Source organism: Nomascus leucogenys, chromosome 20 (assembly GCF_006542625.1).
Source record: "Nomascus leucogenys isolate Asia chromosome 20, Asia_NLE_v1, whole genome shotgun sequence".
Classification (NCBI taxonomy): domain Eukaryota; kingdom Metazoa; phylum Chordata; class Mammalia; order Primates; family Hylobatidae; genus Nomascus; species Nomascus leucogenys.
The window spans coordinates 3,817,619-3,842,084 of NC_044400.1; the positions used below are offsets into that span (position 1 = coordinate 3,817,619).

At 36.3% G+C, this 24,466-nt stretch overlaps 1 protein-coding gene and 1 pseudogene across 4 annotated transcripts in view; one reads left to right on the plus strand and one right to left on the minus strand.

Moving 5' to 3' along the window:
• LOC105738906 overlaps positions 1–4,631 on the plus strand; it is a 33,450-nt pseudogene extending 28,819 nt beyond the window's left edge.
• Positions 1–24,466, minus strand: part of MBD5 (methyl-CpG binding domain protein 5) — a 466,846-nt gene that overhangs the window by 194,215 nt on the left and 248,165 nt on the right. The window lies entirely within an intron of this gene.

Here is a 24,466-nt window from a genome sequence, read left to right on the forward strand (position 1 = left end):
GCTAAGGCAGGAGAATCGCTCGAACCTGGGAGGTGGAGGTTACAGTGAGCTGAGATCACGCCACTGCACTCCAGCCTGGGCAACAACAGTGAAACTCCATCTCAAAAAAAAAAAAAAAAATCCCCAAATGTAGTTACTTATTCAATAGGTATGGACTGGGTCCCTGATATCTCATATTACTATTAGGATATTCTGTGACAATCATTTGGTTAAGTATCTGTGAAAGCAAAAGCACTGACACATAAAATAGATGGTCTGCTTAAGAGAAAGCAGTAAGTTTTTGGCCCAGTATAAATGGAGCTCAGGGAGATCAGAGATGAGGCAAGAAAGCAAACTATGGGCAAATATAAAAGGTTATGACTGACTTCCTGAAGCATTTAAAGTGTACTCTACAGGTCCTCAGACATTTTTGAAAATGGAGATCATACATAATAGAAAATTATTAACTCTGCATATGGGTAAAACATAACATGACACTTCAGTGAACAAAATAGGAAATGACTGGATATCAGTTATTAAAACAAAACAAAACACCCCAGGAAATGGAATAAAACTGAGCCTTTTATATATCTTGTATGCAGGCACCTGAAGGCTTAAGCAATAGATCCAGAAGGTCGGTCCTTCATTTTTCTCAGGTGAAATAGAATAGAGCATTAGTAGTCAATGAACATTTGGAGAGAACAGAGGGTTGCAGGAGCAAAGAAGAACTCCTAAAGTTCCAAACAACTTTAGACAAAGTTCTTAAAAGAAAGTTCTTTAGGCCAGGCATGGTGGCTCATTCCTGTAATCCCAGCACTTTGGGAGGCTGAGGCAAGTGGATCACATGAGGCCAGGAGTTCAAGGCCAGCCTGACCAACATGGAGGAACCCTGTCTCTACTACAAATACAAAAATTAGCCGGGTGTGGTGGTGCATGCCTGGAATCCCAGCTACTCAGGAGCCTGAGGCAGAAGAATCGCTTGAACCTGGGAGGCAGAGGTTGCAGAGAGCCAGAACATGTCACTGCACTCCAGCCTGGGCGACAGAGCTAGGCTCTGTTTCAAAAGAAAGAAAGAAAGAAAGAAAGTTCTTTAAACAGAGGACGGAGCAAAGCCCACCTTCTGCCAGGAGGTTCTAGGAAGAAACTGCTAGAGAAGGAAAAGAGCCTGGCTTGGCATGGCATATCCTGGTTAACTGGGGTACCATCAAGGATGGGGAAAAGAGAAAGTTTCCCTATCCTTGCTTTGTCACACTGGATTTGGAGGCCATAGCATGACTACAACTGAGATTGGCTGTAATCCAGAATTGCTTATTCTCTTTCCTTGTATATGACCTACAGAATGCCATGTATATAAACAGGTGTACTTATGTTAGGTTGTGCCTATTCATACATGTTGGCACTAAGTCTATACATACAATATTGATATATGAGGATGCTGTAATTTATTGACATGCAGTGTACAAAGTGGTTTATGGCATGATGCCGATTTCTACAGCTACAAGCAATATATTGATAAATTATAAATCATACAGTAATAAAGCTCCTTCTGAGAAGAAGAAGAGAGGTTTATGGGATACTGTCCAAAAGATAATAGCCCAGACTGACTTCTGGAATGGATGAGGAGTGAGGGGCTCCCCAGTGAAACAACCACAACTGATAAAAAATTATAAAAATACAATCATTTAAAATCTCTGAAAATTGTCTTAAGGGCACACAGCCAATGAAGAAACATTTATGCAAGACAATTTACTAACTCTTGGGAAGAACAAAGAGAGTCACTGGCACTTGAGTCACAACCCACTGCCTTCCTCACTCCCACTCACCAGCTCAGCAGGACAGAGGCTCCACTCCAGGTAGGTGTGGTCAAGATTATAGGGCTCCCCTTCTCCCCACCTCCCAGCCAAGGGCTCTGATATCTTCCACAGAAGGCAAGCCATCAACATTTCTCATGACCCCAGCTATGTACTGCAGATGTAAAATTCTACTCAAGTACAGCTGAGAGGCCAGGGGTTCCCTTTCTGCACCAAGACCTTACCTGTAGAGCAAAAGTTCTTCTACTCCAGGTGAAGTAGACTGAGAACACTGGAGCTTAAAGCATTCATGCCCCAGCTCGCCCTTAGGGCACAGGTTCCATGCTGGGAGAAGCAAGCCAAGAGATTAGAGGCTAGTCCTCTGCACACTGCTCTGCTCATAAAACAGGTTTGCCACTGCATGAAAAGTGGGCTGCTGTTCCTAATCTTAGCTTCAGGCTAGTAGTTCCAAGATTTTGCCCAGGGGGAGGAGAATGTCATAAGAACAGAGAACTCCAAAGCTCTCCCCAAGAGAACTGACTTTATTGAGAATAGAGTGAGGGAGAGTTCAAGCCCAGGAGTGCTCTTGAAACAATGAAGATTTTGATGGTAAGCAAGAGGAGGCTAGTATCTCCATGAGAGAAATAAGCTAAGTAGTAGGTCATCTCGGTGAACAATAGGAAATGACTGGATATCAGTTATTAAACAAAACAGAAAAACACTCCCCAAAACATGAAGGTATTTGCCAGACAGAATCAAAGAGGCAGTTAGGAACAATCCTCCTGGCGTCAGAATAAACTTCAAAGAATGGCCTCAAAATTAGTTCAGTATAGGGGACAGAATTTAATTGGAACAGACTACAGCAATTTGTTCCCTGGGGTATTACTGGAAACAATAAAGCATTACCCCAGCAATTAGTAGAGCTTAACAGGTAGGTATGATACCAATAGAAGCAAACAGCATAACAGATCAGGGAAAGAGACAGTCAAGGGGGTCTATCATAGCTACTGTCATCCCAGGAGGACTATATGCATGGGAAAGGCTGCGTGCTCTGAAGAGTAACATCAGAAGCTTCACATAGGTGGTGAATAGATTTTGTTAAAATAGTCCAGGGAAGTCATTAAATGAATAAACAGGCCAACAACAATGACAAGTATTGAGGACTAATATTCAGAATTGCTACAATATGCTATCTAGAAAGTCCAGTTTTCAATAAAATATTATAAGATATGCAAAGAGGCCAGACACGGTAACTCACGCCTGTAAATGCCAGCATGTTGGGAGGCTGAGGTGGGCAGATCACTTGAAGTCAGGAGTTCCAGACCAGCCTGGCCAACATGGTGAAACCCTGTTTCTACTACAAGTACAAAAAATAAAAACAATTAGGTGTGCTGGCAGGTGCCTGTAATCCCAGCTATTTGGGAAGCTGAGGCAAGAGAACTGCTTGAACCCGGGATGCGGAGGTTGCAGTGAGCCAAAGTTGTGCCACTGTACTCTCCAGTCCAGCCTGGGCGACAGAGCAGGACTCTGTATCCAAAAAAAAAAATATGTGTATATATATTTCAAGAACTAAAGCAAACTATGCTTAAAGAACAAAAGGAAAGTATGATTACAACATTTTAACAGATATACAATATTAATACAGAGACAGAAATTGTAAAAAAAAATCGGGCAATGGTGGCCGGGCAGGTTTGGTGTGTGGGTTTGCAGCCCATGCTTTGCAATGCAAGCGGGTGGCCTGGCTTCTCTCCTCCCCTGCCTCCATCTGGACCAGGAGTGCCAGTGCTTCAACATGAGAGAAAGAGATTGGCCCAGAACAGCTTCCAGTCAATGAGCACTATTTTGGATTAGTCAATTTTGGGAATACCTGCAATGGGCACTTTTGGGTTAGCCAATTTGGGGAACTTGTGCAATTTTGGGAATTCAGTTCTTCATGCACTTTATTTTTGTCATCCATTTCAGGAAAAAGTTCTAGCATATAAGACAACCTAGGTAGAAGGAAAATTTTAATGTGCTCAGCAACTTTCTTCCACAGTGTAGCCACACAGAAGGAAAAGGTTGAAGTAATATCTCCCGAGAAGTTCAAAACAAGATTACAGAAAGAAAATGAGATTTTCTGCATGCAACAAGATACCCATGGGTTCTTAAATTACCTACTAAATACAATTGCTGATATTCTATAAGAAGAGAGAACGCAGGATAAACAAAATGGTCACGTACCAAATGGTAATATTGATACTGAAAATAACAACAGCACACCAGACCCAATGTAGGTTCATGAAATTTTTCAGAAAACATTAACTAATGAAACTAGATGTATTACTTGTGAAACTATAAGAGCAAAGATGAAGATTTTAAAGAACTTCCTGTGATATAGAACAAAATACATCAGTTATTCACTGTTTAAGGGTTTTTAACACAGAAACTCTATGAAGTGAATACAGACATTACTGTGAAGAGTGTTGTGGCAAATAGGAAGCACACGAATGAAAGTTTAAAAAGCACCCATGATTATAGCTCTACATCTGAAAAGATTTAAATATACGGATTAAATTCACCGATGTACGAAACTTTCTTACTAGGTAGTTTTTCGTTTAGAACTTTGTCTGTGTAACACTTCAGGGGATGCAACCAATCCAGACAGAATGCACGACCTTGTTGCTATTATGATTTACTGTGGAAGTGGTCACAGGTGAGGCCATTATATTGTAATAGTTAAGAATCAAGATTTCTGCTTGTTCTTTGATGACACTGTAGAAAAAAATGAATTCACAAATTACTGAAGAATTCTACGTATTGACCTCAGATATCGCAAAGAACTCAGAGTCTGGTTACATTCTTTTCTATTAGTCTCGGAACTGAGTGGAGACCGTGAGGAGGACATGCTTTCTGCCTTATTTCTTCTCTGGTTGTTTTGGAGAGAATCAAACACCAAGAAATAGAAATGCAGGAAGCTCAAAAGCCACTAATACTCTTTGCACACAATAAAGCAAAGACTACGGATTTTAAAAAAAGAGAAAGGTGGAAATTCTGGATGGAAATAAATATATAACACAATGAAATAAGAAATTCACTAGAGGGGCTCAATCATAGATTTCCGTTGGCAGAATAAAGAATCAGTGAACACGATGATAGATTGATAGAGATTATGTAATGAAAGCACAGAGCAAAAAGAATGTAGTAAACAACAGAGCCTCAGAGAAATGTGGGACACCACTAAACACAGCAGCATATGCATAAGACGGGTACCAGAAGGAGATGAGAGAAATAAACAAAATAATATTCAAAGAAATAATGGCTGGAAACTTCTCAAATTTGATGAAAATTCACTAATTGACCTACTGAAGAAGCTCAACAAATTCCAAGTAGGATGAGGACAGAGAGAATCATACTCAGACACATCAAAGTGAAAATGTTCAAGGGAGAGAAAATCTTGAATGTGGTAAGAGAAAAATAATTCCTCACATACGAGGGAAGCTCAAAAAGATCAGTGGCTGATTTCTCATCAGAAACAATGGAGACCAGAAGGCAGTGGGATGATATAAACAAAGTGCTGACAGGAAAACAAAACCCCAAAACTTGTTACTTAAAAATTTTAATTCTGGGCTGGACATGGTGGCTCACGCCTGTAATCCCAGCACTTTGGGAGGCAGAGGTGTGCAGATCACTGGAGGCCAGGAGTTCAAGACCAGCTTGGGCAACATAGTGAAAGCCTGTCTCTACCAAAAATACAAAAAAAAATCATCTGGGCATGGTGGTGTGTGGCTGTAATATCAGCTACTCGGGAGGCTGAGGCACGAGAATCCCTTGAACCCGGGAGGTGGAGGTTGCAGTGAGCCGAGATCGTACCACTGCACTCCAGCCTAGGCAATGGAGCCAGCTCTATCTCAAAAACAACAACAACAACAAAAAAAACTGTAATCCCAGCACTTTGGGAGGCCGAGGCGGGCAGATCACGAGGTCAGGAGATCAAGACCATCCTAGCTAACACAGTGAAACCCCGTCTCTACTAAAAATACAAAAAATTAGCCGGGCGTGGTGGTGGGCACCTGTAGTCCCAGTTACTCGGGAGGCTGAGGCAGGAGAATGGCGTGAACCCGGGAGGTGGAGCTTGCAGTGAGCTGAGATTGCGCCACTGCACTCCAGCCTGGGCGACAGAGCGAGACTCCGTTTCAAGAAAAAAAAAAAAAAAAAAAAAAACTTCATTCTGGCCAAACTCTATTTCAAAAAGGAACGTGAAATAAGTATGTTCCAAGGAAACCGAAACTGAGAAAATTTATTGATAACACATCTACCTGCATTACAAGAAATACTAAAGAAACTTCTTCAAGAATCCAGTTGATAATCTGACATCAAGAAAACAAAAAGGGGCAGCACAAGTAAAAGTAATTATAAAAGATACAATGAATGCATATTTCGTCTCCTTCTTTCCTTAATTGATCAAAAAAGAAATTGTACAAAACAATATTGTAGGATAAAGTACTGTTGGGCCTATCACATATAGAAATATATCGGACAAGAATAACATAAACGAGCACAGAGTAAGCATGTGACAAAATCTGACACCCCTTCATTTAAAAAATATTCAACAAACAAGAAGTAGAAGGGCACTTCCTCAACCATTAAAGGACATTTATGGAAAATCCACAGTTCAGATCATACTTAATGGTGAATGAATGCATGTTTTCCCCCCAGATCAGGAACAAAAATTATCTAGTCTTGCCACTTCTATTCAACATTATACTGGAAGTTCTAGCCAAGGAAACTAGACAAGAAAATGAAATAAAAGGCACACAGATTGGGAAAGACTAAGATAGAGGTAAGACTATCTCGATTTAAGATGATATGATCTTTTTTAAAAAAATTTTTGTAGGTACATAGTAGGTATATATATTTACGGGGTACAGGAGATGTTTTGATACAGGCATGCAATGTGAAATAAACACATCATGGAGACTGGGGTATCCATCCCCTCAGGCATTTATCCTTTGAGATATAAACCATTACATTCTTTAAGTTTAAAATATACAATTAAGTTATTGTTAACTATAGTCACTCTATTATGCTATCAAAATACAATAGTAGATTTTATTCATTCTTTATAGTTTTTGTACCCATTAGCCATCCCCACCTCTCCCCCAATCCCCCTACTACCCTTCCCAGCCTCTGGCAACCATAGCCTCCCAGGGAGTTGGGACTACAGACACATGCCACCATGCCAAGCTAATTTTTTTTTTTTTTTTTTTTTTGAGGCAAGGTTTCACTATCTTGCCCAGGCTGGTCTCGAACTCCTGGGCTCGAGTGATCCACCTGACCTCGGCTTCTCAAAGTGTTGGGATTAGAGGCATGAGCCACACTGCACCTGGCCAATTGTTTTGTTTAATTCCGCAAATGAGTGGGAGCATGCATTGTTTGTCTTTCTGTGCCTGGCTTATTTCACTTAGCATAATGATCTCCAGTTCCATCCATGTTGTTGAAAATGATTGGATCCCTTTTTTTTTAATGGCTGAATGGTACTCTGTTGTGTATAGGCACCACATTTTCTTTATCCATTCATCTGCTGATGAACACTTAGCTTGCTTCCAAATCTCTAGCTACTGTAAACAGTGCTGCAACAAACATGGGACTGCATAGATTATCTTCAATATGCTGATTTCCTTTCTTTTGGGTATATACTCAGCAGTGAGATTGCTGGATCATATGGTAGCTCTATTTTTAGTTTTTAAAGGAACCTCCAGACTGTTGTCCATAGTGGCTGTACTAACTTGCACTCCCACCAACATTGTAGGAGGGTTCCTTTTTTTCCACATCCTAGCTAGCATTTGTTATTGCCTATCTTTTGGATATAGGTCATTTTAATTGGGGTGAGAAGATACCTCATTGTAGTCTCGATTTGCATTTCTGATGATTAATGACTGAGCACTTTCATATATCTGTTTGCTATTTGTATGTCTTCTTTTGAGAAATGTCCATTCAATCAAATCTTTTGCCCATTTTTAAGTTGTATTGTTAGATTTTTTTTTCCTGTAAAGTTTATGAGCTCCTTACATATTCTGGTTATTAATCCTTTGTCAGATAGGTAGTTTGCAAATACTTTCTCCCATTCTGTTTGCTGTCTCTTCACTTTCTTGGCTGTTTCCTTTGCTGTGCAGAGGCTTTTTAACTTAATGTGATCTCACTTGTCCACTTTTGCTCTGGCTGCCTGTGCTCATGGGGTGTTGCTCAAGAAATATTTGCCCAGATCGATGTCTTAGAGAGCTACTCCAATGTTTTTTTGTAGTAATTTCATAGTTTGAGGTCTTAGATGTAAGTCTTTAATGTATTTTGACTTGGTTTTTGTTTATGGTGAGAGATAGGGGTCTAGTTTCATTCTTTTGCGTACGAATATTGAGTTTTCCCAGGACCAATTATTGAAAAGACTATCTTTTCCCTCAGCGTATGCTTCTGGCACTTTTGTCAAAAATGAGTTCACTGTATGTGTATGGATTTGTTTCTAGGTTCTCATTCTGTTCCATTGGTCTATGCGTCTTTTTATGCCAGCACCATGCTGTTTTCAGTTAGTATAACTCTGTAGTATATTTGAAGTCAGGTAATGTGATTCCTCCAGTTTTGTTCTTTTGCTTAAAGCAGCTTTGGTTATTTTGGATTTTTTGTGATTCCATATAAATTTTAGGATTGTTTTTTCTATTTCGGTGAAGGATGTCATTGGTATTTTGATAGGCATTACACTGATTTTATATATAAGAAAGCCAAAGGAATGTTCTAAAAATCTACAAAAATTAACAAGTTCAGCAAGATTGTAGGATACAAGATCAATATACAAAAATCAATCATTTTCTGTTGCCATTGACTCAATGTTAAAAAAAATTGGTTATTTTCTCTAAACCGGCAATAAATAATCTGAAATGAAATAATAAAACAATTCCATCTAAAATTGTATTAAAAAATTAAAATATTTGTGAATAGATTTAACAAAGGAAGAGTAAACTTACATTTTAAAAACTACAAAATATCAGTGAAAGAAATTAGAGACTTAAATGAATACAAAGACATCTCATGTTCATGGATCTGAGCTCTACTATTGTTAAGATGATAAAATTCTCCAAATTGATCTACTGATTCAATGTAATCTCTATCAAAATCCCAGCTGGCTTTGTTGCTAAAATTGGTAAGTTGATCTTAAAATTCACATGGAAATTGATGGAAAGTAGAATAGCCCAAACACACCATTTAAAAAAAACAGGAACAAAATTGGAGGACTCTTACCTCCTTATTTCAAACTTATCAAAGCTACAGTAATTAAGATAGTGTGGTACCTACAAAGAGATAGACACATACAGATCAATGGAATAGACATGACAGATAAATAAAGCATGTTTTGACAAAGATGTGGAGAAACTGAAACCCTCATACACACTTGGTAGGACTGTAAATGGTGCAGCTGTTTTGGAAAACAGCCTGACAGTCTCTCAAATGTTAAACATAAAGTTAACATATGAGTCAGTAATTCTATTCCTAGTCACATAACAAAGAGCAATTAAAATATACATTCATATAAAAACTTGTACACAAATATTTATAGTATTATTATTCACAACAGCTAAAAAGTAGAAACTACTCAAATATTCATCAATTGATGAATAAAATGAAATGTGGTATATTCATAACTGAAATATTATTTGGTAATAGAAATGAAAAAATCACTGATACACACTACAATATTGATGAACATTAAAAATACTGTACTAAGTAAAAGGAAATGAAGAGAAAATAATGAGTGGGGAAGAGCCTGGGGTTGTCACACTGAAAACATACAGTCATTAGGCTTAGTATTGATAAGTCAAGAGAAGGTCAGTTAAAGTATGAGATTGATAATTTATATTGAGGCCTGTTTCATCTAGAAGGAGAGTCACGGCAGTGCAACGGTGAATTTGATCAGTTGCTCAGTACTTTAAACTGCTCTAGTTCCCCTTTTTTATTCTGAAGTTCCTAAAACCTGTTAAAAAGGCAAATCATTCCCAAGAGAATGATTTAAGTGTTTATTGTTTCTTAGATTTAAAAAAAGCAACTTACTTTTCCATTCATTTAAAAAGTAATACATGATTTTTGGCTGGGTGCAGTGACTCACGCCTATTATCCCAGGACTTTGGGAGGCTGAGGCAAGTAGGTCACCTGAGGTCAGGCGTTCAAGATCAGCCTGGTCAACATGGTGAAACACTGTCTCTACTAAAAATACAAAAAAATAAGCTGGCCATGGTGGTGGGCGCTTGTAATCCCAGCTACTTGGGAGGCTGAGGCAGGATAATTGCTTGAGCTTGGGAGGTACAGGTTGCAGTGAGCTAAGATTGTGCTACTGCACTCCAGCCTGGATGACACAATGAGACTCCATCTCAAAAAAAAAAAAAAAAAAAAAAAGGTAATACATGATTTTTATAGGATTATTAGAGAATACAAATAAGTGTAAGAATGAAAACAGTCCTATTACTTAAAACCAAATAACTGTTAAAACTGTAGATATTTTTGCATAACTTTCTCAGACTGTTTTTCTGCTTTCATATTTTGCAAAGCACTGACAATACTAAATTTCGTACATTTTTAAAAAGAAAGTCCACATTTAAGCAAATTATTTGAAAACATTATGTATAGTAACATCACATTGTTGCATTGTAATTTGTTCATTACCATTCACTATTGTTTATCATTTAGGTTGTTTCCAAATTTAGTTGTTATAAATAATGTTGTAAAGTTTCCTGTAGATAATGCTTTTTCTATGCTTCCTTAGAATAGATTTTTAGAAACTGAGTTAAAGGATAATAATATCTTTAGGTATGGTAAACATACATAGATTAGTTGTTTTCCAAGAGTCGTACTAATTTATACCTACCCACAGTATAAGAAAATACCTGTTTCTGGACATTTTCACAAACATGTCATTTTACCCTCATGAGCACTATTGTCTTAGCAAATCTCTAGAACATGAATCTAAAATTCCACTCAACCTATATTGAAGGAAGAACTCATTATAAGTTTCATAAAAGGAGAAATTGTTAATATTTGCTATAAAGGCTTTGCATAGATTTATGAGATAAATGTACTATACACTAAATAGGAGTAAAGTTACTTTTTCTTATTCTGGAAAAGAATGAGTTTATATCAGCTTGAGTCAAATAAAAAAAACTGTTTTGGCCATTTCTACTATTAGCAAGACACTGTAATGAATGAAGCTTATAGTTTGTTTGGGAAGTTGTAAGCACAAAAGTAGTTCAACAACCATATGAGATTTAAATAAATAGTTTCAAAAAATAGCAGAAGAGTTGTTCAGGGTCTGCACAAAATTATTTGTCAAAGATATAATATAGAAAAATGAAGCCTCTGGAAATTCAGATGAGAAAGATCACTTCAGGTTAGGATAAGATTTATTAATTACAGAACTTACTAAATATATAGAAAACGTAGAAAAGTCTTGGTCTTTACATTATTCAAAAGTCTTTGAACCATAAGCATCAGCCTTTAAAAAATTCTGTTTAGTGTTTATAACATTTAATCATTTCATTTTTAGATCACTGTTTTTTTTTCCTTTTTATTATTTCTACTTCAAGACTCACTTCTAACAAAGTATCTTGTGATAGATTACACTAAACACATCCCTGCATTGAGTAGTTAATTGCACCTATGGTTCACCTAGTCTGATCATCAGGGCTTTTTTCCCTTGGTATGTATTTGTTTTTGGAGCATCTATTATAATATAATGGTGAATCAATTGGTGCTAGGTTCTTTTGGTTCACAGCTATGACATAGCAAAATGTCTTTCTTGGATAGTAAAACATTATTCATGCTAAATAAATGTCACTATCAACACTGACAGCCCACTTTAGTCAATGCTATGAATGAATTTCCATCTTATTACTGTGAAGAAATCACTTTTTTAAAGGTCTGAAGTTTATACACACACACACCCCAACATAACACACACTTTCATGGTACTTAAAAATGCCATAGTTGATGAGTTATTTGAGATGAGAAAGCATTTATAAAAACTTGAAAGGCTTCAGAATCTTGCTATCCAGAAATTCACCATTTGTGCTACAGAGTGAATGTGTCCCCCAAAGTTCACGTGTTGCAAATGTAATCCCCAATGCAACAACGTTGAGAAGTAGGAGTTTCAAGAAGTGATTAGGTTACGAGGGCTCTGCCCTCATAAATGAATTAATGTTGTTATCATAGGATGGGTTCATTATTGTGAGAGTGAGTTTGTTATAAAAGTGAGTTTGACACTCTCTTGCTCTATCTTACACACATGCTCTATTGCTGTTCTGCTTTTGGCCATTGGGATGATGTCGCAAGTAGGTCCTCACCAGATTCAGGCCCCTTGACCTTGGACTTCCCAGTCTGCAGGATCATAAGAAATACATTTTTCTTTATAAATCATGCAATCTGTGGTATTCTGACACAGCAACACAAAATGGACTAAGACAATTCCCATATTCAGAAAACTGAAGGCAAAACAGGAGAGGTCCCATTACCTGAATATTCATTACCCAATCAAAAGTTCTATCAGCATAAAAAACTGACTGATACATACATCACTCACTAATTGGGCCCTTCTCAAACATCCTTCCCTACTCAACACTAAAGAAACTGGCTAGCCATATGTAGAAAGCTGAAACTGGATCCATTCCTTACACCTTATACAAAAATTAATTCAAGATGGATTAAAGACTTACATGTTAGACCTAAAACCATAAAAACCCTAGAAGAAAACCTAGGCATTACCATTCAGGACATAGGCATGGGCAAGGACTTCATGTCTAAAACACCAAAAGCAATGGCAACAAAAGCCAAAATTGACAAATGGGATCTAATTAAACTAAAGAGCTTCTGCACAGCAAAAGAAACTACCATCAGAGTGAACAGGCAACCTACAGAATGGGAGAAAATTTTCACAACCTACTCATCTGACAAAGGGCTAATATCCAGAATCTACAAGGAACTCAAACAAATTTACAAGAAAAAAACAAACAACCCCATCAAAAAGTGGGCGAAGGACATGAACAGACACTTCTCAAAAGAAGACATTTATGCAGCCAAAAAACACATGAAAAAATGCTCATCATCACTGGCCATCAGAGAAATGCAAATCAAAACCACAATGAGATACCATCTCACACCAGTTAGAATGGCCATCATTAAAAAGTCAGGAAACAACAGGTGCTGGAGAGGATGTGGAGAAACAGCAACACTTTTACACTGTTGGTGGGACTGTAAACTAATTCAATCATTGTGGAAGTCAGTGTGGCGATTCCTCAGGGATCTAGAACTAGAAATACCATTTGACCCAGCCATCCCATTACTGGGTATATACCCAAAGGACTATAAATCATGCTGCTATAAAGACACATGCACACGTATGTTTATTGCGGCACTATTCATGATAGCAAAGACTTGGAACCAACCCAAATGTCCAACAACGATAGACTGGATTAAGAAAATGTGGCACATATACACCATGGAATACTATGCCGCCATAAAAATGATGAGTTCATGTCCTTTGTAGGGACATGGATGAAACTGGAAATCATCATTCTCAGGAAACTATCGCAAGGACAAAAAACCAAACACCACATACTCTCACTCATAGGTGAGAATTGAAGAATAAGAACACATGGACCCAGGAAGGGGAACATCACACACTGGGGACTGTTGTGGGGTGGGGGGAGGGGGGAGGGATAGCATTAGGAGATATACCTAATGCTAAATGACGACGAGTTAATGGGTGCAGCACACCAACATGGCACATGGATACATATGTAACAAACCTGCACATTGTGCACATGTACCCTAAAACTTGAAGTACAATAAAAAAAAAAAGAGCCTGTTCTTACTCTTCATGACAAAAGTTTTGTTGGTAAGTCTTTCTCTAATCAATGGATGGTGTAAACATATCTGTTCTTTTGGGATGCTATCTATGCCTGTAAAATATGCAAATTTATGCAAAGTCAATATAGGGAAAGATGTGGGATTTCACGGAGTTAATGAAAATTATATTTGAACACTACTCACATCACAAATAAAGCCAGTAAGAGCAGTTAAAAAGTGAAATAAAGAAAACAAGCAAGGATCATGATTCAATGGGTGTTTGAAAGGAGAATAATATAAACATTAATGATTGGAGACACCTTTAGGAAAACTAAAAAACCCTCTGAATATTTTTGCAAAAAAAAGAACCTCTTTAAAAACCATAATAGAAAGTTAAACAATAAGGGCAAGATGTCATATTGCATTATCATCAACTTTGTTAGAAATTACAAAAATGAAAATTAAAATGTCATTTATCCTTTGTTGCTCTTCTTTATTCCCACAGTTAAAATTATAACTTGTATTTAAATAGCCTTCAGTTAAATATTTTTCATAACTAAGTCCCACTAAACTTACCACTACTATTTACCGTAAATCTTCGGTTCCTTTACCATAAGTCTTTGGTTCCTATTTCATTTAGATTCCTTGTCCTGGCTGCAATTATTCTTAGATAACAAAACTAATAATAATAAAGGACAAGACATAAAAATAATTTTGCTTCTTAAAAATGAGTACAACCAGATTAAATGAATTCCTTTTTTAAAACAGAGGCGAACCTTAATTAATTGTGCTCATAAACAAAGCATTCATAGTTCTGGTACAGTGTTAACAAAGAAAGCAATGTCCATCATCTGCATCTTTGTTTATAAAATGATAAATTTTAATGCAGAGAGTGTTGGGAGTAGGGTGAGAAAGTGATCACAGCTTACTTAAATAAACAGGGGTCTGCAAAGTCTGGAAAATTAAAATCAATGAGAGGTTATATGGGTAAGTCTGCTTGTCAGCTCAGGGATCGAAATGCAGAAGAAATATGATCATAACTCTGATGAACCTTGGTACAACATTTCTCAGCAACTAAAGTTTTTAAAAGATATATATTAAAAGTCAAATGACATACATGAATATGAAATAATCAATATATCAGATGATAAAAAGCAAGAATCATTCAGAAAGTAATAAAAATCAGTAATAGTTTCCCAAAATGGTAAGAAAATATGTACATGTATTAAAAGGGAAAAAAAGCTTTATGTTAAATAATCCAACTACTAAGTCAAACGGCAAATTTCATGTCTGTAAGAACAAACACTTTAGTCATAATAACTGTAAATTCTTTCAATTGAAATATTATTGCTAAATACTATATGGATACCTGAAAATACTAATAATAAAAAGAAGTGTTGCTGCTATTAAAACTTATAAAAATTTTTACTAAATTATATAGTATTCTGAAGAATAAGTAGAAAAAAATGAATAAAATGATCACATATAAAAATGTAATGAATTAGAGGCCAGGCACAGTGGCTCACACCTGTAATCCCGGCACTTTGGGAGGCCGAGGTAGGCTGATGGCTTGAGCTCAGGAGTTCCAGACCAGCCTAGGCAACATGGTGACAGCTTGTCTCTATTTAAAAAAAAAATGTGGTGAATTAGAGTATATGCCCCAGCCAACAGTGGTGATGTGATAATATGGGCATATTATTCTCAGATATTCTCATTATTCAGTAAAATCTGGATTTTAATGTAATATTTCCTAATTTTGAAAGATTATGTGAGGCCAGCGATACAAGCCTGTTGGCTGAATCTGGCCTATAAGCAAGAGATTTGTAAACCTAATATTTTGGTTAAGTGTGGCTAATTTACATCTACAATAAAGAAAGTAGATGCTTCAAACAGTTTAGTCCAATTTTCTCATGCCAATTCTATTAATATCATTCTTTCTTTTAGTATGTTTACAAAATTCAACATGATAAGATCGTAATCAGCTTTCATTTCTAAATGTTTTGACATTAGGTAGGAGGCAGATGAGAAAAAAGAGGTTGTATGTGCACTGGGACTTGTGAACAAGAACAGTTACCATGTCAAAGGTATATAACTGTTATTGAGATGACTTTTTCTACTCTCTTTCAGTTATCCTTTAGTTATTCAGAATAACAGAGTGCTGTAAACTAAGCTGTCTATTTGTTTGAAGAGCAGATGGGGAATGTAGCCGCTTTGAAATGTGATTAAAATATGAGGCCTCTGTTTAGTATTTATTTTTCTTTTTAAGCTTCAGATTTGTGGCTTAAGCAACTTTAATCAAGAGAAGAAGGACCAGACAGCTGCTGTGGCCCTAGTCTGCTGCTGTGTTTCTTCATGGGGAAGGCTATAATAACAGACAGCAAACAAATAACCATCTCTATCATTTGCCAAGGCTGTGAGGAAAAAGTCACTCATATATTGTTGGGGATAGTGCAGTGTGGATAGACAACCTTTATGGAGAGCAACTAGCCAGCATCTATCCAAATTAAAAATACATTTACTATTTTGTATTCTGATTTTGAGTAGTTACACAAATTTATGTATATATTAAAATTGATGCAACAGTACATCAAAAGAAAGAAAAAGTCATTTTACAATCTGATAATTTAAAAACAAAAAAGAAAGAAAAAAAGCAAGTGAGCCTGGCATCAGATTTGTAGCCATTTTTTTGGTTAATAATCCCAGCATCTTAAAGGTGGCAGTACAGACAAGACCCATCCATTATGTCATCTAATTTTATAATTACTCCATTGAGATAGGGACCAGCCCCCACTTTTGATAGAGGGTGATACCAAGGCTCCATGAGAGAGGGGTAACTTGCCGAAAGCCGTGCACCAAATCAAGGATGAAACCCAGATCAAATGCAAGTCTGCCTGCACAACACGGCCACCAGGTTCCTTCCCTGATGCCCTCATTATCTGTTGTTTTGAGGTGATTGAAACAATAGAAAATTCTTAAAAAATGCATTCACTCTTTGACTCAGTAATCATACCTTTGGAAATGTATCTTAGAGATATCCTGTGTATATACAAAATTACAATATTTAAGGTTATTTACTGTGCTGGTTTTACATCAGCAAAAGATTGAAAAAAACGTGTTCCTTTATGAGGGGCTGGTTAAATAAGCAATGGCATATACTCCTAATGTAATAAGATAATAACTCTAAAGAGAAATGAAGAAGCTCTCTATGTGTGGAGATTTAAGCCCCCAAACTCCAACATGAATTGTTCAGTAAAAAAAGCAAGGGCAAAATAGTATATATAGTAGGCTACCATTTGTGTAAGAAGAGGGAAAATACATCTGTATCTATATTGTTATATTTGTGTTTATATAAACAAACACCAGAAGAGTATAAAAGAAACTAGTGATAACAGTGACCAGAAGTAGGTGGTGGTGGGGGCAGAACAGGGTAAAAAGCAGGATACTCAGTGTATACCTTCTAATATTGCTTTGATTTTTGAATCAAACGTGGCAAGTTAGGAAGATAGTTAAGAAAGAAAGGGGTTATAAAGCAGCTGAGTGTAGCTATGTTTGTGTGCTAACTTTTTTCTGGGCTCCCAGAGGCAGAAATTTTACTTTAATCTTTGCACCGCTCTAGTAAAGCATGGGCATGGTCCATTTAGAGTACTTTTGGCTACATTTGCGTGTAAAGGAGGAGAAAACTGTACTGGGGACTTCAGTGGAGAGCACATTTCTTGTGACTTAAAATAGGGCCATCAGTGAAGGATAAATGGCTTAGTTCTTAGATTTGTTTGGCATATTCCACTACAGGTATGTAATAATTTTATCTGAATAGGAAAGGAAATGCCTGCTCTACTTACCTCAGGACTAAAATTACGTTTCCTATTTCTGCTTCGAATTGCTAAAAGCTAAATATTGTATGCTGTGGCTGAAAGAGCAAAGGATTCTAATACTTTGGTCTTAGCAGTTAAAGCTGTCAAATACAAATACCAGATAATGTATATCTACTTTACTCCCATCCCCAAAGAATCATTATTCATAAAACTCTCATTGAGAGTTTTTCCTTACTGCAAAAAGTGCAGGATGGATTGGAGATCCAATAACTTTCCAGGCTCAGGGTCACCTACTTTCCATATGACTATGTAAATATGGAGGAAGCTGCTGTAACAAAGACATGCAATCATAGCTACATATCTAGTGATTTACAGTTTATAGATTGCATTCTGAGAATACCTAATTGCATTTAATCTTTACAAACACTCTGATATGTGAGTGTTATCATCCCTGTTTTATAAATGAAGAAACTGACATCCAGTAAGGTGAGGTGACTGGATAATGGAAGAGGCTGGACTTGAACCTAGATCTTCTGACTTTGAGCCCAAATGATTTTTCAGTACTATACAGCTGTATATAATTGCCAATGTCTGACATAAAAATACGCTGACTAGTACAGGGACAACTAATAATTGCATCAGATGGGGGCGGTTAAGTCTTAAAAGTCAGTCTATATGGAAAAAATATCCAGTAGTCAAAATTACTTTTGAGGATCATTTAAATGACCCAGAAAGTACAGAAATACAGTGTGGGGGAGGTTTAATAACCTTGATAATATTTCATTTTAAAGTACAAATTAATATATCATATATAGTAATATATATATCTAAAATTATTATGCTACATGTATTTTACAAAAGAGAATGGCTATAAGTGAATTTATACGTTAAACATGTATATCATGCAACTCCACTGTACAAGTAATGGCTAACATTCATTGAGGGTTCACAATGCTATGCTAATTTTATATATATATATACACACACACACATTATATAGATATATTTTTTTAACCTTGAACAACATGAGTTTTTGAGATTTCATTTAATCCTTTCAAGATGTCTATGAAGCAGACATGTTATAAATACAGATGAGGAAACAAATGTTTTGAAAAGATGAGTCATGCAGGAAGCAAATATCAATGCCAGGATTTGAATCCATCCAATCTGAGTCTGGAAGTCATGCTGCGAGAACATGAATTGGTATTCTTATTCTTGTTTTGCTGTAGCATATCTATGCATTAAACAAATAAATAGAATGAATCATATATATGCCAAAGGTGATGGGTTCGACAAAGATTCATATCCTAATTTCCAAATACGTATCTGCAGACTGTTTTGACAGGATTCCTGGTCAAGATGGTACTGGCAATAGACACTTCAGAGACTTCTCTATTTAAAACAGTACTCAGCAATTACCAATAAAGTAAAAGATATATTATTGACAAAGTATAACAGAATAAAGTATAAGAGATATAGTAAAGAAAAAAATCAAGATACTGCTGTACTAAAAATAAAAGTCACTGTGTAACAGAACACAAAGTAGTACGCAAGGCTGACATTATAGAATAGTTAAGCTCCAGGTCTAGTAGCAGTAAGATGCACCAAGGGTTAATATTGCATGTTAGTGGAGATTAAAAAGAACCACCTGGCAAAAGACTTGAGCAAGTCTCAGTGCATAAAAATGGCACTAAGATGTGATTCCCCAAACTGTGAAAAGAAGCTGAAAAAAGCTTTTGGGGATAAACCATTATATAAAACCAGGAAGACAGAGGAGGCAGACAAATCCTAGCTCCTAAAACTTAAGCCAATCCACCCACTGACTCAATGATTGGGATAAACAGAAGGAGATAGAGATAGAGAGAAAAAAAGTCACTGTCAGGATGAACCTGCAAAATGATTTCCAAAGCACTCGAGGAAAACTAAAGCTAAGAAAGTCAACAAACACAATGGAAAGATCATGAATTTTTTAAAAAATGCAAGAGGAAATATATTTACAGAGCAATCAGAAAATATAAAAATAAGAGTTGAAGATTCATACAGAAGTAAAGGAAGAAATATCTTAAAAAAGAATAAGAAATTTTGAAAACAAAATCAAAAGAAAATATAAGAATTGATATATGCAAAAAAATGATAAAAATTATTGGAAATTGAAATTCATTATTTGAAAAAGAAAATGCTAGTAGACAGGATATATTACAAAAGGATATAGTAGAAAAGGCACCTAGTAAACTGGAAAACAGGATTGAGCAATTCACTGAGAATGTGATACAGAGATACAGAGAGATGAAAACTGAAACAGTGTTAAAAGTCATGTAGGATACAGGCCTTAACACAGAACAAATTTTAGAAATGGAATATAGAAGGCATGGCAGATAAGAATGTTTGCACAGGTAATGTCTAAGATATCCCCAGTACTAAAGATCAGTAGAATACCTTAGATTAAAAGCATCATTATCATCAAATCCAGAGAAGATAAAACCCATAAAAATATATCCACACCTCAATCCACCACACAGCAAGGACAAAATCAAGGTTAATAAGAAGTCTGGATGCTATCAGAGGTTAAGAAAAGATGATCTGTAAAGTAACAATAGTTACATGGTAGATTTCTTTTCTCTCAAAAGACACTGAAAGATACCAGAGTGTGATCTTCAAATTGCTGAGGGAAAAATAACTGTAGCTTAAACACTTAAAATTAGCTAAATTACCATTAAGTAGAGAGGCCAAAATAAAGATATTTTCAGAACTACAAAAACTAGTTTACCTGCTACATGTGCTTGCTGAAATAACTACTTTTCACAGCAAGAAAACAACTTTAGGCCAGGCATGGTGGCTCATGCCTGTAAACCCAGCACTTTGGGAGGCTGAGATGGGTGGATCACTTGAGTGCAGGAGTTTGAGGCCCGCCTGGGCAACATGGCAAAACACCTCTCTACCAAAAATACTAAAATAAGCTGGGCAGGGAGTGCACACCTGAGGTCCCAGCTACTCAGGAGGCTGAGGTGGAAGGATGGCTTGAGCCTGCATGATCAAGGCTGCAGTGAGCTGTGATCGTGCCACTGCACTTCAGCCTGGATGACAGAATGAGACACCCACCTCAAGAAAAATGAAACAAAAAGCAGAAAAAAAGAAAACTGAACATTGAGGGAAGGCAAGGGACATAAAAAGTAACTATGAGGATGGAAATCAAACTACTGTCCCTTTTAAAACAAAATCGACAAAATAGAAAGATGAATTAAATTCTAGAAAAACCTATAAAGAAAGACAGCAGATAAAATATGCAAGGATTCTTTAACTAAACGATATACTAAACGATTTTAGACTCTGTGAGAAAAATAATATAGTCCACATGTGTATTAAAATTTATGGTTAATTTTTTTTTCTGTTTTTTCTTTTTTGTTGTTTTTTTTTGCAATTAGTTTTTAAAAGAATAGAAATACAAATCTGTAGCTTCTAAACCAGGAAATGAGAAAAAAGAAAAAAGCAGAAGCAACCAAGAGAAATATCAGTTCAACAGATGTCATGAAAGAAGGAAAAAAAGTGAAGAAAAATTAACTAAACAAAACCACAATAAAATGGTTAAAATGAGCCCAAAGCCAGGTGTGGTGGTATGTGCCTCTAGTCCCAGCTACTTGGGAGGTTGAGGAGGGAGGATCACTTGAGCCCATGAAGTTTGAGGCTGCAGTGTACTATGACTTCACCTGTGAATAGCCACTGCACTCCACCTGTCCAACACGGAGAGATACACTTCTTAAAAAAAGAAAGAGTCCAAATGTGTAACTATAATAAATTAAATTAACTTCTTAAAGGAAAAGTACTATCAGAATGGAATTAGAAAAATAAATCCAGCTTTATGATGTTCAGATGAGACACATCTAGAGCTAAATGAAAATAAAGAAGAATGGAAATGATATTCTAAGCAAAAACTTGCCAAAAGAAAAGTAGCAAAGCAATACTGTGATAGTGGATTGTGGGTGTCATCTTGACTGGATGAAGGGATACTCAGACAGCTGGTAAAACATTAATTACTCTCAATGTTTCAGTAGGCACTGTGCCTCACCTTTTTCTTTCTGTTGAAAGAGAAACTCGGATGGTTTTGCTTTATTTTTATGTTTTATAGAGACAGGGTCTTGCTTGGTGCCCAGACTGTAGTGCAGTTGTGCAATCATAGCTCACTGCAGCCTCGAACTCCTGTGCTTAAACGATCCTCCCGACTCGACCTCCCTAGTATCTAGGACTATAGGCTCGTGCCACCACACCCCGATAACTTTTCCCATTTTTTAAGAAATGGGATTTCACTACGTTGCCCAGGTTGGTCTTGAACTCCTGGCCTCAAGTGATCCTCCCACCCTGCCTCCCAGTGTTGGGATTACAGGTGTGAGCTACCACACTTTGATGGCTTCGCTTTTGATTAGAATGACTAGGCTGCCCCAGTGTGTTTGTGATGGTGTTCCCAGAGGAGACTGGCATGTGAGTTGGTGGAATGAATGGAAAAGATACACCCTCAACACGGGTGGGCACTATCCAATCGCTTGGGGGACCATATGGAACAAAAAACTGCAGGAAGGGCAATTTTTCACCACTTCTCTCCTGGAGTCATGACACCCTTCTCCTGACTTTGGACTTCAGAACTCCAGATTCTCCAACCTTTGAACTCCAGGACTGACACCTGTGGCCTACTGGGCTCTCAGGCCTTCAGCCTTAGACTGAGAATTACACTATCAGCTTCTTTGGTTCTGAGGCCTTCATACTTGGACTGAGTGAGTGTTTTGGCTTTCCTCGTTCTCTAGCTTGCAGTCTATCATGGGATTTCTCTGCCTCCATAATCAAGTGAGCCAATTCCCCTAATAAATCCCTTTTCACATACCTCTAGATATATCCCACTGGTTCTGTCTCTGGAGAACCCTGACTAAAACAAATAAGTTTTAAAAAATAGAATTTAGGGCAAATAAACATTAAATGAGAAAAAAGTGGCATTAAAAATGTATGAAGATTTTAAAATGATGGCCTTAATATACTTAATAACATACAAATTACCCAAAGAAATAGAAAAATCCACAGACACAGGGAGAGACTTTCACATACACATACACAACCCCATCAAAACCTGATGGATAATAAGGATAAAAATTAGTAAAAATAGATTTGAACAACACAATCAACAAGCCTCTCTATCAGCTATATATATACAACCCTGTACTAAAAAATAGAGCATTCCTTTCAAATACACACACAGACCATTCATGAAAACAGATCACACACTAAACCTCAAAATAAGCCCAAATAAGTGCCAAAGAACCAGAATCATATAAACTAGCCCTCTGATCACAATATCATAATAACAATACAGATGAACTTCAAATGCATGATATTAAGTGAAAGAAGACAGAATCAAAGGCTACATATGGTGTAATTATGTTTATATGACATTCTGGAAAAAGCAAAACTACAGAGACAGAAAACAAATCATTGGTTGCCAAGGGCTGAGGTTGGGAGAGGGGTTTATTACAAATGGACCCAAGAAAATTTTCATGGGTGATGGAGGTTCTGTATCTTGACTATGGTGGTGGTTAAATGAATGTGTACACATGCCAAAACTCAGAACTATACACTAAGAAGGTGATCTGACTTTATGCAAATTATATCTTAATTAACCTGATATTAAAAACTGTTCAGTTAGTTAAAACAATAAAAAGCATTTCTTCAATGCATTTATTAAATTAGAAAAACAAAGATCAAAAGCTAATCAATTATGTCCCAATCAAATAAATTAGAAAAGAAATAAGAGTAAATATAAGAAAGAAGAAAGAGGACAATAATGATAATATAGACCAATCTCTAGCAGGACTGATGAAGAAAATGAAACGAGCACAAATAGAGGCATTATGAATGAAAAAGAGTACGTAATACAGATAAAGTAGACACAAAAAACTACATTGCTTGAGTAATTACAGGTAAAGTAGAGACAAAAAACTACATTGCTTGAGGCCAAGAGTTCAAGAGACTAGCTTGGGCAACAAAGCAAGACCCTGTCTCTAAAAAATAAGCTACAGAATATTAAAAACAACTTTAGGAAATATTTGACAGCTTGGATGAAATGAACAATTTATACATATATTTATATTTGTTTGTATTATATGCATAATATATATTAGCTACATATTTAAGTTTGTGTTTTCTCTGGTAAAATTTAAATAAAGGAATGAGTTCTACGATATGCTTCCTAGTGTTACACTAAGACCAAATTTTAATGATCTATATTTATCCTAAACTCTTAACAGGAATGTTTCCCCTATCACCCAAATATTATTCATATTTTTAGACTAAAGGCTTTGAACTTTCCATAACTTCTTACCATGTCTCACAAGTGCTCTTTACTTGCCTTACCTTAATAATTATTATTCATTGAACTAGACTGCAAACTTTGCATTCTCAACTGGACTTAACATAACACTCTATAAATACTGTGGACAACTGAAAATTGCCCCTTAAGAGTGATGTTGAAGAAAGGGAGACACAATTGTTCTCCGAAGCTGCAGAGCCAAAAGTACCACAACTGAGTAGATCAAAATGAGAGAAAATACAAACTTTCTCTTCTCCTTTGGGTTTAATTTTTTAAAATAAGAACCAATAGAATTTTTACCCCAAATTCTGAAATCCTGATACTGGAAAAATGCAGAACTGCTCTTTAAAGGCAATAAAGAAAAGTCATCATACATATAAAAACAAGAGGCACATTCTAAGGAGTCATATCAAATATTTCTTTGTGAAACACATTTATGTCAAGAAAGAGCAAATTACTTCAAAAAAATCTCTTACATGATAACTAAAGGCAATATATAACTCTCAAGTGGAACCCAGATTGGAGAAAAAATTGCTATAAAACGACATTACTGAAATAATTGGAAAAATTTAAACATAGACTATATTAATATTGTATCAATGTTAAATTTTCTGAATTTCACAACTATTTTAAATAATGTAAATGAATGGCCTTGTTCAGAGATACACGTTTAAGTATTTAAG